This window comes from Mus caroli, unplaced genomic scaffold (assembly GCF_978045245.1).
Source record: "Mus caroli unplaced genomic scaffold, Mus_caroli_1 scaffold_1, whole genome shotgun sequence".
NCBI classification, from domain to species: domain Eukaryota; kingdom Metazoa; phylum Chordata; class Mammalia; order Rodentia; family Muridae; genus Mus; species Mus caroli.
Genome location: NW_028227256.1, coordinates 95,393,187 through 95,405,808, shown reverse-complemented (window position 1 = coordinate 95,405,808; position 12,622 = coordinate 95,393,187). Strand labels below are relative to the sequence as shown.

General features: G+C 37.5%; 1 long non-coding RNA gene across 4 annotated transcripts in view; it reads left to right on the top strand.

Moving 5' to 3' along the window:
* The window catches only part of LOC147006089 (uncharacterized), a 161,144-nt gene that overhangs the window by 60,973 nt on the left and 87,549 nt on the right, over positions 1–12,622 (top strand). For all 4 annotated transcript variants that reach the window (XR_015047556.1, XR_015047557.1, XR_015047558.1 and 1 more), the window contains exon 4: positions 11,021–11,124. This is a non-coding gene — a long non-coding RNA (uncharacterized LOC147006089). The remainder of the gene's footprint in view (positions 1–11,020; positions 11,125–12,622) is intronic.

Sequence of the window (12,622 nt, the reverse complement as noted above, 5' to 3'; positions counted from 1 at the left end):
TCTTAAAGGGCAAACAAAATGCTCATGGGGGCAAATGTCGAGACAAAGTATGGAGCAGAGACTGAAGGAAATGCCATCCCCATATTGCCCACCTGAGGATATATATACAGTCACCAAATCTGGATGCTATTGTGGATGCCAAGAATTGCTTGTTGATGGGAGAGTGATATAGCTGTCTCCTGAGAGGCTCTTCCAGAGGCTGAAAAATACAGAGGAGGATGCTCACCACCAACCATGGGACTGAGTATAGGGTCCTCAATAGGGAACTAGAGAAAGGACTAAAGGAGCTGAAGGGGTTTGCAACTCCATAGGAAGAACAACAATATCAACCAACCAGACACCCAAGAGCTCCCAGGGCCTAAACAACCAATCAAAGAGTACACGTGGAGGGACCCATTCCTCCAGCAGCATATGTAGCAGAGGGTGGCCTTATTTTTCATCAGTGGGAGGAGAGATACTTGGTCCTGTGAAGGCTAGATGCCCCAGTGTAGGTGAATGCCAGGATGGGGAGGTAAGAGTAGGTGGGTGAGTTGGGAAACACCCTCAGAGATGCTGGGGGAGGATGGATAGGAAGGGGGCTTTAGAGGGAACCTGGAAAGTGGATAACATTTGAAACATGAATAAAGAAATAAAAATAGAAATGTAAGTAAATAAAATACAAAATGAAAAAGAAAGAAAGAAAGAAAGAAAGAAAGAAAGAAAGAAAGAAAGAAAGAAAGAAAGAAAGAAAGAAAGAAAGAAAGAAAGAAAATGAACAGAAGTTAAAGGCTATCTTCAGCTGCATAGAGTATTATAGGCTAACATAGGCTCCATGAATCTTATCTTAATGAACAAACAAATTGATTCAATGCACAAGTGGTCAAGTTTCATTCCTTTTCAACTTTTTAAATATCATGGTGTCAATTTTGTTTGCCAACACCACAGGGTAATTTTGACATCTTGGCATAAAGAATAGAATATATTTTCATTGGAAATAAATTCACTCAAGCCAGAATGCTTTGTAAAACTGTCAATATCCTTATATACTTTTTCAATGTCTTACTATTTCCTTAGATCTCTGTGAATTTTTTTTACTTCTTAGTAAGTTGTCAAGAGAAGATCCTTCCAACCTGTCTATCCATAGTGATTTTGCTTTAGGAGACTAACTTACTTACAATTAGACAAATAAACTTTCCTTCAGCATGCCATGAAGACAGTGATACTAAGGAGGCTGATGAAGTTAAGTGAGGTTTTTGCAGCTCATAGGAACTAGCTGCATGGCAGATTTCTGAAACCCATAGTAGAGAACTTAAAATAAATCCATATTGCCAGCTGCCAATGATGCTTCACCAGATGACTTATGGATGCCTGATTCAAATTATGTATGATAAAATAGACTGATTGTCCTTTCTTTCCTTCCTGTTCTTGCTCATACCAAAATTTCCATCAGATCTTAGCAGTTACAGTTTTATTCACTTTATGCTACAGTTCTTTTTTGAGAACTATTGAAGTCTTGGATTTTCTGGTTTGGGTATAAAACCCAAGGCACTCATGGAAAAAGCTCACTATCCCAGGTAGGACTTTGGAAAGTTAATAGTGCTTGAGAATTCTTAATTCATTTATATATTTATTAATTTGATGTTATTTGGGCTAGAGGATGGAAACTTGAGAAAATGGTGCATAGTCTGATTAAGTAGATCATTGTATGTGCACCTTGAAAAAGTACTAAAGCTGTGGGTAACAACATATCCATAGTCAAAAGAGCAAAGGACAAATGACTAAAGCATGCCTGCTAGTGGTCAGTTTGCTTTCCCATTTTCATTCACTCCAAGTCCTAGACTATGAAACAGTCCTCCTCACATCATGATTCATTTTCCCACCAATTAAGAAAAACTCTCACAGATATGCTCACAGACCAATACAATGTATATTATCCCAAATTGAGACACCTTTCCCAGTGAGTATATTTTCTGTCAACTCAGCATTAAAAACAAGCCATCACACTGATTAACACACAGGCTTATCTAAGTTAGGAAAGTACTTCCATTCATATATTTATTTTTTTTCTTTATATAAGATATGCAGTGTAGCTGAAAGTGATTTCTGTGAATGATAAGAAATGAGAATGTAAGACTTTTCACTACTAATATGTAGTTCATATAATTCATTTTATTAGCTATATTCCTTGTCTCTTTATTATGGTTTGCCTGTGGTTTTATTTGCTGTCTCCATGTCTTTCTTATGTATCATCTTCATAAATCACTATTACAACCTTTGTTATCTGTTATTCTTCATGATTACTTTGGCATTCTTTTGGATATAAATATATATTTTGAATTCAACTTCAGATTTTTCACTAAAATGACAGATTTTAGTTGAGATAGCTGTAAATTAGCAGGTTAATTAAGAGAAATTCATAGTTTTATTTTGTTGAGTCTTTCATTGCTTAACATGGAATAATATTTAATTTGTTTATTGCTTCTCTCCTGATACTGGATTTTTAAATCTACAGTATTAATTTTATGTGATAATGCCTTAGAAATGTTCAGAATTACCTTATGGTACTATTAAATATCTCTATTTCAGGTCTATCATGTAGTCAATTATGTCAGTATCAATATTAACTTAGATTCTTTTACTGATGTTGAGTTGGTGATTTCACTGATTCATTTTGGGATTTTCTAAGCACACAGTCTAGAGATAAAGTAGCATCTGGATATAATAAGCCAGTTAGCCTTCCCTATTTGACAGAAGTCCAGGAAAGTGAGCGACCCAATCTCAAGCAAAACTAAAGTGCCAGAGAGACAGCATTGGAGGTTATTTTTTACCAACTAACTGTCATATTCATGAACTCACAAACACACACACACACAACTGATATACTAACCCTTTGTTCTAATTATTCAGACTATTTGATATAATAAATTTGATATTTGAGGCATGACCTGCAGGTAAAGATTAACAAACCTCAACATGGAGATGAGTACTTACATCACAGCGCATAAGGTCAGAAAAAAATCCAGTTCAGATATATGTATGCGTAGCTCCTATTATTTACAAGTCATGGAACTCTGATGGATGACTCTGAGAACAGTCATTGAAATACAAATGCCTGTGATTCCCAAAATTTGCTAGCCTTCCATAAATCTCACTGCTGTTAGGCTGCATGAGACACACAGAGAACTGAGGCTGCTTGTTAGCATGGAAAGTTAAGAGAAGGGGTAAGGCTTTCCACATAGTACCACTGAGTGCCAAAGATAAACCCTTGGCTTTTGATTTCACAAGACTCAGTTCTGAGGCAACTCATGTTAGAGTCCCTTAAGCAAATTCACTGAAACTCAAATGTTAATAACATATTGTGTCTCATTTAACAGAAATTAACAGCTCGTCCAGCAAGCAGTAGCCCTAACTTTATGTAACACTCATACTTTGTTGTGCAATTTGGACCACTCCAACATCTGTCAACATGGAAACAGCTGGAAAATGCAGCTATTAAGCTTTTGTTATAGGGAGGGGCATTGCTACACATGCCCAAGCATCATGATAGACTATAAATACATTCTAATGCCTCAAGACAGATTTCTCAATTGAAGCTGATAACATGTGCCTCCTTTACCCCATTAGTGGGCAGAAGAGTCTTCGCTGGCTAATTCTAATCTGTGTCCCTTTGTCTGCAACCTGTTACACTGAAGCTCATAAAATGTTAAGCTCAAAAGCTTTATAGACAGAAACAATTCGTTAAATTTAATATCAAAGGAAACCTTTCTTAACTACTAGGAAATGTTGTGTGTGTGTGTGTGTGTGTGTGAGAGAGAGAGAGAGAGACAGAGAGAGAGACAGAGAGACAGAGAGACAGAGAGACAGAGAGAGATAGAGAGAGACAGAGACAGAGAGATTAATGGATAAGAAAGTTCAGAGTTTGTCTTTCTTTTATAGCAACTCTCTGGTGTTACTCTCTTTCTTAATTTCTGTTACTAATTCTTGCTTTCACTTCACATCTGGACACCTATGTCTGTAACTTTAATATGAAATGTCTCAGGTTGACTTTTGGTGACAACTGAGTTTTTAGCACCCTAAGTCCCTGGCCCAAGAAAGATGCCATTATTCTCAAAACACAGCATGAAAGCCAAATATTCTGAAATACTTCGACCATCTCACTTCAGACAATCCTACTTTTAAAGGCAGATTATTGATAACTTTTGATTTTAGTCGATACATCATTCCTTTTTTAGTACATGACACAAAATGTTTAACATGTACTACTTAAGGACAGAGACATTTTATTTTAGCTCATGGTTTTAATGGATACAGCCCATGGTTGCTTTGCGCCATGGGTACAAGCAGTCACCATGATAGCAAAAGTGGTGAGGAAGGAGCTTTACTATTTCATGACAATTGGGAATGATAGAACATATCAGGGATATCCCCTGAATGGATGCCAAGTGACCCACTCTTTTTAATTACATTTAACCCCTTGAGGTTTGTATAACTTCTGCCAAATAATTTCATTCTGGGGAATGCATCTTCAAATATGAACCACTAAGTAACATTTTACATTTAAACCATAACAGTGGATGAGTCACCTCTCTGTAGTTATGATTAAATACTTAAGAGTAGAGATTTAGTTTGATTCATTGTTTCTAAGTCCATGGCTGCTAGACCCTGATACTTCTTAATTGTAATAGTTCAGTATGTCATAGTGGAATGGCAAAGCAGATAAAGAATATTCAAATATGATGGCTTAAAGTGAGAGAGTCAAAAGAGGGTCAAATCCCAACATTTTTCTAAGGAATATGCCCATTGGCCTACTTTCTTGTAACTCTGCCCCAGCTTTAAAGATATCACCGCTTTTTCATAATACTGTAGTCTAGAGAATAAAATTTTAGCATATGGTATTTTGGAAGCTATGGAGTTGGAAAATATAATGGATTTTTGAGATACTGTGAATAAATTTTAAAATGTAATTTGCTTGAAAGTTGAATGAAAGTTTCCACAAGGTTGGGGTTCTAATTACAAAACATTCAACTTCTTTCTGTGTTATGTTTTTCCTAATGAACAGATTAAGGTTTCCAAGCTTCCTGTTCTTCAGTGAGTTGAGCTTCAGTGAACCATAAAAATTGATAAGGGATGCACATATTTAATAGCAGCACCCAGGAGGCAGCAGCAGGTGGATCTCTGAGTTGGAGGCCAACATGGTCTATAGAGTGAGTTCCATGACAGGCTCTTGAGAAACCCCATCTTGAAAAATAAAACAAAATCAAAAAAATAAAAAGTTAAAAAAAAGAATTGATAATAAAAATGAAGAACTCTCATCAGGTATATACTTGTTTTCCTTTCTGAACTCCATTTCATGTTGAATTAGCTTCATCCAACTTTTTTGTAGGAAGTTGGGGACAAGGTCCTGTTAGTAAAGTATTCATGAAACAAACATGAAGATTTGAGTTCAATCCCAGCACCCAAATAAAAAGATAGACATAGTTATATGTATCTGTAGTCCTACCTTTAAAAAGGTGAAAACAGACATATTTCTGGAATTCAATGACCAGGCATTCAATGTAGTACAACCAGTAGGCTCCAGTTTCTGTGGGATAACATCTCAGAAAAATTATTACAGAGATAATAAGATGGCTTAGCAGCTAAATCCACCCATAAGTAAGCCTGATAATGTGAATTCAGTCCTTGGAATAATATGGCAGAAGGAGAGAGTTAACTCCTAAAAGGTGTGCTCTTATCTCTGTGTATGTACTGGTACAATATTTAAAACAGGGTTATTGTAACCCTAGCCATAAGTTAATTCATTGCTACTTAATAACTGTAGTTTCAAAGGAAATATGGGAGGCCATAGGAGACTACAGCACTTCATGGATCCTGACTAGATGAATTAGTAACTTATTAGTCTTTGGCAAGAGTTGTCTCAGTGGAATTAAAAGGATAAAAGCAGGTAGAGCAACTTGCTATCATGGAGGAGAGAGAGAGAGAGAGAGAGAGAGAGAGAGAGAGAGAGAGAGAGAGAGAGAGAGAGAGAGAGAGAGAGAGAACCCTAGTCACCTACTCACTTGGGTCCAGTGCCAAGACATGTGCTGAGACATACTATTTTTCCTTTTTCTATGATTAAATACTGTAACAAAACAACTTAAATGATGTCCTACATTGGCACACAATGAAGTTATGCTATATCATGTTTATACCAGTGAAGTTATCATTGCAGAAGTTTGAAACAGCTGATCATTGCTTGACAAAAGAATGCAAAGAGATGAAAGTTTTTGTTCAGCTCATTTTTTTCTTTTAATGTAATGCATGAACATAGTTTCCCACATGTTCAGAGGAGCTTTCACTTCAGATAACCTAATGTATAAAATCCCTCACCAATGTAGTCATGTTGTATTCACAAGCAAAAAGGAGAAAGAGATAAATATGCATGCTCATCTAGCTTTTCCTTTGTGTTTCATTCCCACTTCCCAACTTCCCACTTTTAGTTTCCTCAACCTCAATTAACCAAACCAAGATAATGCCTTATAGCCATCAATATTCTAATCATGATCACACACAGATGTGTCTGGAGACTTGTGCCACAGTTGGTTCTAAACCAGGTCAAACTGACAATGTCATTCATCATGCTAGCATTGCTGTGTACAGGACAGATGTTAACCTCAAACCAAATCATTTATTATTCCAAATTTTTCACCTTAAACAATTTCATATCATCTTTCTTCCCAAACAAAAGCACATGGGTTGATGAGCATATATCAGTTCACTTCATTACTGTGATCACACAGTACATAGGATGAGTGAACACTGATGAGATGATGTACGGTATCTGTTGGAAAAGATGAGGACAAGAGGTCATTATTTCTCAGCAGAATAAGCCACCCTATCTGAGGAACTTGAGGAATGATGTAAAGATATATCATTTGTTGATAATGATATTCAATGAAGAGTTAGCTATATTTTGGGGGGGAAATAAGTCAATGATATCAAGTATGATTCATAACATACATTTATTACCTAAGGCTCAAACACAATGAAAGACACCTGTCTACAATATGTATTATGGATAAAAAGAATATTTCATTTTAAAACCATAAATAAATTGTTGTTCCATCCCTTAGGGACAAATTTCCATTTTCTCTGTCTGTTTTCTTGTGAACTGAGAAATGAACTTTTAAAATTCATTAGTTATCACTAATGCAACCAAAGGCAATCCCTTTACAAAGGCTCAAGATGAAGGAAGCCATAATTATTTTTCTTATCCTGGGCTAGGGGAATGGCTCAGCCAATGAAACACTAGGTCAGCAAGCATAAGAACAAAGGCATAGATCCTCAGAACTTATGGTATTACCAAATGAGCATAATATCACTCTTGTACTTCCAGCCTTGGATGGCAGAGGTAGGACTTCTTAGAGCAAGAATAACCATTTTGTCAAGCTCAGAATGAGATTGAGAGAATCTCAGTGAATAAAGTACTGAGTGACTGAGCATGATTCCTGACATCAAACCTGGGTCCCCACATACTTGTGCACATTTCTAGACATGGGAAGGCTAGTTTAAGGTTCTTGAATGTTTCAACATCCCTTTTTGCCCACCAACCAGAGGTAAGGTTTATAGGAAAAGGGGGCTGTGGACCTGTTTAGAAGTAGTTCTTTGGAGCAATTCCAACATTTGTTTTCAGAATTCCAGCAGTTCAGTCCAATAGCAAATACCAAACATGAATCAGTAGCAGTATGTCACACCAGCACATACCTCTAGGCTCCATTCAATAGGCAAAAGACAGTGGAAATGGCAAGAATCACCACAAATATCATGAGAATTTCTTTAGCATGTTTCTCTATACGAAGTGGGAAGGCTCCAGCGAGAGAAGTGAGTACAGGCAGGGAGACAGAGGAAGCCTCTTTCAAGCCTTCCGTCCTCGCTTGGTAACTCTGAAAAGCCTACAATCCAGTGAGGAATGCAGCGAAACTCGTGCATGGCTCTTTGGGAGAGAAGATCTCTTCCCAAGTGTTACAGCTCTTGGAACAAAAGGGTCAGACAAAGGAATAGTTCTCTCATTCCTTTAATTCCCTGCATGGCTCTCCTATATACAGTTCTGGCAGTGATTTAGAGTTTAACAGTAAGCCCCTCTTATTGGCTTGGGCTGAGAGTTTGGGGGAAACCTTATTTGCATGTGAGAGGGCTTGGTGCTGTTCCTAAGTGGCTGATAGCCACGCCTCTCCTGTGGGGGTTGTGGGGGCAGGAACTCTGACAGAAGCCAGGGTCCAGGAGACATGAGAGAACTCCTTCCTTCCCATGTAAGTGAATTATCACTACCCGGTCCGGGGTTCAAGATCTACCCTCGACTGGAAACCAGGCTGTCTGCACGTAACCCATTGCCCCCCCACACACACACACACACACAGGCGCGCGCACGCGCACACACACAAGAGAAATAGGGAGGGATGAACTTGAAATTAAAGTGTTTTTCTTAATTTCACGTAAAATAAGGAAACTAACTTTTCCAAAGTTTATTTCCAAAATATGGTTGATTTTCTCCAGTTGAACTAAAATAGCTTCAGTAAGTGACAACTGACCTACTTTTTCACTTATATTTAGAGTCAAAATAAAGTTCTTCCCATAGAAAGCTCCTCTGACTTATTCTCAGGTCATATCCCACTAGCTGCAAGTGTGACAGAAAAGCTGGCTCATTAGTACTGTGGTGATGCTTGTGTGGGAGGACTTAGTATCCCGTTTTTGCTTTTTGACATTTTTCTCTCTAATGTATAATCTACTGAGAGAAGCTTATCCTCAGCTCATGCCACTAGGTTGGAAAGTAATTGCTAATTATCTTCTCATGAATCCATGAGCACTGCAAAATTTGGTGTGAGTGTTTAGTATTTGCATTAATGATCTAACACACATTCTTTAAGGTGGGAATCTAAGGCAAGGTGCCAGTTTAATGTCTGCACCAAGTTTGAGGCTGTGAACACAAAGTGGAAGTTCCCAAACCTGCCTATAGGCAGCTGGGGAACAGCAAGGTCACAAATTTAAAATTCTCCAGGATATAACAATGCTCACCTATGTTAGGAAACCAAAGTGCCTGACTATTTCTCAGACTCCTGAAGTGAACCTCTCTTCCACTGGACTCAGATAATCAAGAAACAATGAGAACCGCAGAAAGACAGATGGGAAGGTACACAAGGGGAAAAGTAACATAAAACAGTCACCTCAGAAGTTATCAGTGCTAGTTAATAAAAGATAGCAGCTGTGTCTGCTGCTGCCTCTTCCCTATGCCAAACCATGTGCCCCGTAGCATCTCTCACTGGGCAGCATTGATAAGCAGTCATGCTATGACCCCGTAGCTCTTGCAGAGTTCTCCTCCTCTCCCTTGCAGCTATGAGATGACTGTGATTTTTGCCCTGTGATTTATAATAGGTAAGCTAGGCCTTGTGCTGTGGCAATTATCTTGCCTTTCCTGCAATCCTAAAAGAATAAGAAACTTGCTTGGTTCTTGAGATCTAAAGGGAACTGGTGTACCTAGAGGCTTCCACCTCTTCTTTCAGTGTTCCTCAAATCTGCCCTGTCAGTCAGAATTCTCTGTCTCTCTCAATATTTCTTCTCTCAATATTTCTGGAGCCTGGAAAACACACCCATTCAGGACCCCTGCCACACTAACGACAATGGCTGTCTCTCTTTTTTTTTTTTTGATTTTTAATATTTTTATTACATATTTTCCTCAATTACATTTCCAATGCTATCCCAAAAGTCCCCCATAGCGCCCCCCACTTCCCTACCCACCCATTCCCATTCTTTTGGCCCTGGCATTCCCCTATATTGGGGCATATAAAGTTTGCAAGTCCAATGGGCCTCTCTTTCCATTGATGGCCGACTAGGCCATCTTTCGATACATATGAAGAAAACCTATTTCTCAGGGCTGAAGATGTGCTTTCTCTCCCAGGCTGCAATGCAACCAACCCTTCTAAATAAAATGAATCTGAAGGGCAATTCATCTCATCCTGCTCTATCTAATGCCCCTGATCCTTCTCTTCTAGTTTTTAGGATTTATTTGCTTTTATTTTACCTGTATAAGTGACTTGTTTTCATGTATGTACAAGAGCCACATCCAAGTAGTGCATTCATGGAGATGCCAGAAGAGGACGCCATATCACCTGGAACTGAAGTTAGAGATAATTATCAGCCACTGTGCAGAGGCTAGGTATCAAATGCCATCCTGTCTTTAACACCAGCTGTCATCTAGTTTGTTGTCAGTTCCATAGTCTTTTTAGTAGAGCTGCCTATAGGCAAGTTTGTCTGAGAAAAAGCCATGCTTGAACATCAAAGATTTAGAGCGTTTACAGTAGCTGAAAATGTTCAACTGGGCTGTAGAAATTTAGTCACCTGGTAAATGAGCAAACAGGTGCTCTGGATGTGGCTGAACAGGTTAGCAAATATAACTGAATTTCACTTTTGTAGTGTGCTTCAATTTGAAATTCATTTTTTATAGCTTTTTAGTTCTCTTGAAAAGTTTTTACATCTGCAAAATATGTTTACAATTGGTAAGCTCTCCACTATCATTGAATTTTCAACCTATATTTTAAGTACCAACCAGCTGCTTATTTTCGTCTTGTAGTTGCTCTGTCTCGGAAAACTTGTGAGGAAGTTGGCCTCTGGCAAATTATCAAAAATTCAGATTTTAGATAATGGCTAAAAAAACTTTTAGGAAAATTTGTTCTTGCCTCTAAATTTTCTGGGACTTCATTTGAAATCTTAAAATATAAAAATAAAATACAGAATGTAATTTTTCTTTCTGTGTTCTATTTTTATTATTATTATTATTATTATTATTATTATTATTATTATTATTATTATTAATGTTGTAAGTCAGGCTTTCTTTGTGTAGCATGAAGGACAGGCTGACCTGGGTATTGTGGTCCTCTAGCTCCAGGTCAGGCTTTCACAATACTGACACTACTGAACCCAGTTATAAGTTCTTTCCATAAAATTTTTCTTTGGGTCCTTACACATGGCTTTGACTCTGTGAATAATGTCTTTTCCTTTTCTATAACTCCAGATATTGACTGTCTGGGACAGATTGTCGAAGATTAGTTTAACTCCCTCCCCTGACTTCTGCATCAACAGAAAGCTGACAGCACCACCCAAGAGGAATATGCACTGGTAAAAATGAAGGAAAAAAATTGTAATTGGATGTGGATGAGGCTCTGTTTTGGGGGATTGCCTAGCATACAGGACGCCCAAGATTTCATTCCTATCCCCAAAGATACCAGAGTGCTAATACTTACAGCCAGTATCGACTTACTTGGTAGACTACATCAACAGCTTCCCCTTTGACGTCCCCAACTCTGTATATTTCTGTGCATTCCCTTTATCTCGATATCTAGGCCACCTGTTCAGCTGTGTCTGTCTTCATAATTCTGAAAGAGTAGTGTGCTGAAATAATCTCCTCAAAAATGTTATGAATCGGCTGAGCAGTGGTGGCATATGCCTTTAATCCCAGCACTTGGGAGGCAGAGGGAGACAGATTTCTGAGTTCTAGCTCAGCCTGGCCTACAGAGTGAGTTCCAGGAAAGCCAGGGCTACACAGAGAAACCCTGTCTGAAAAAACAAACAAACAAACAAACAAAAAAACAAAAAGAAAACAAAAAACAAAAAGAAATAAAAAGAGAGAGTTATGATTCACCAGGATTTGTTAAGTCAAGAAAATCATGAGTCCTTGGCCAAGAGCAGACTCTTTCCTGGAAAAGAATTTTGGTACTAAGGCAATGAGATTTTTAAAAAAACGTCTTTAATAGACAGTATCTGGAAAATTTATGAGGAATTGTTGGGAAGTGATGGGACAGACATTCCAAATTACACACAATGATTAATGGCTCTAGTAATATGGATACGCACCTTTACAAACACCAAGGTAACTGTCAAGAAAAATTATTTAATAGACAAAAGTTACAAATTTAGTTTTGATAAGCATGCAATGTGAGGCATTATGAAATGTCTAAGTAGAAGTTCTTATAGCTGTTTAGATTTATATGGCTGGACCTGATTGAGGAGATGGGCACTGTTAAATATTTGAAATTTAAATTTCTCAAATATTACATTCAGTAAAACCTTTACAAAATGACTACAGTCTTATTTAGTGTTATTTATTGTGAAGTCAAGGAGGCATTAGAAATGTTTGTTAAATTTTTAATATATTGCATTCATAAACAATTTTATGTGAAAGAATATTACTTCTCAATCCATTCAACAATAAATTAAAATATACAATCCACTAACAGTGTATAGAGAGTAAACAATAAAAGTACAAAATCTAGCCATGGAAGAATTCTAACATTTGTGAAGTAACATTTGATTGATCTTGTTTGCTCCACCAAAAGGTTTGAACCAGGACCTTTGTATTTTGGTGTTGATTTTTTTACTGATTATCTGGAAACTTAATTTTATAAGTACTCATTCAGTTTCTTGTTTTGTTTTCTTAAATACATGTATATTTTTCTGCTTTTTGAAATGTGCTATTCATTGTTAAATAACACCGCAGTGTCATCTTAAAGCAAGCTCTAACACAGTCCAAATTAAAAACTGTATACTCCAACAACAGCAACAAAAAATTGCTATTACCTCTTGCATTTGCCATGCGGTCCTACCATGTGGTCTTCCA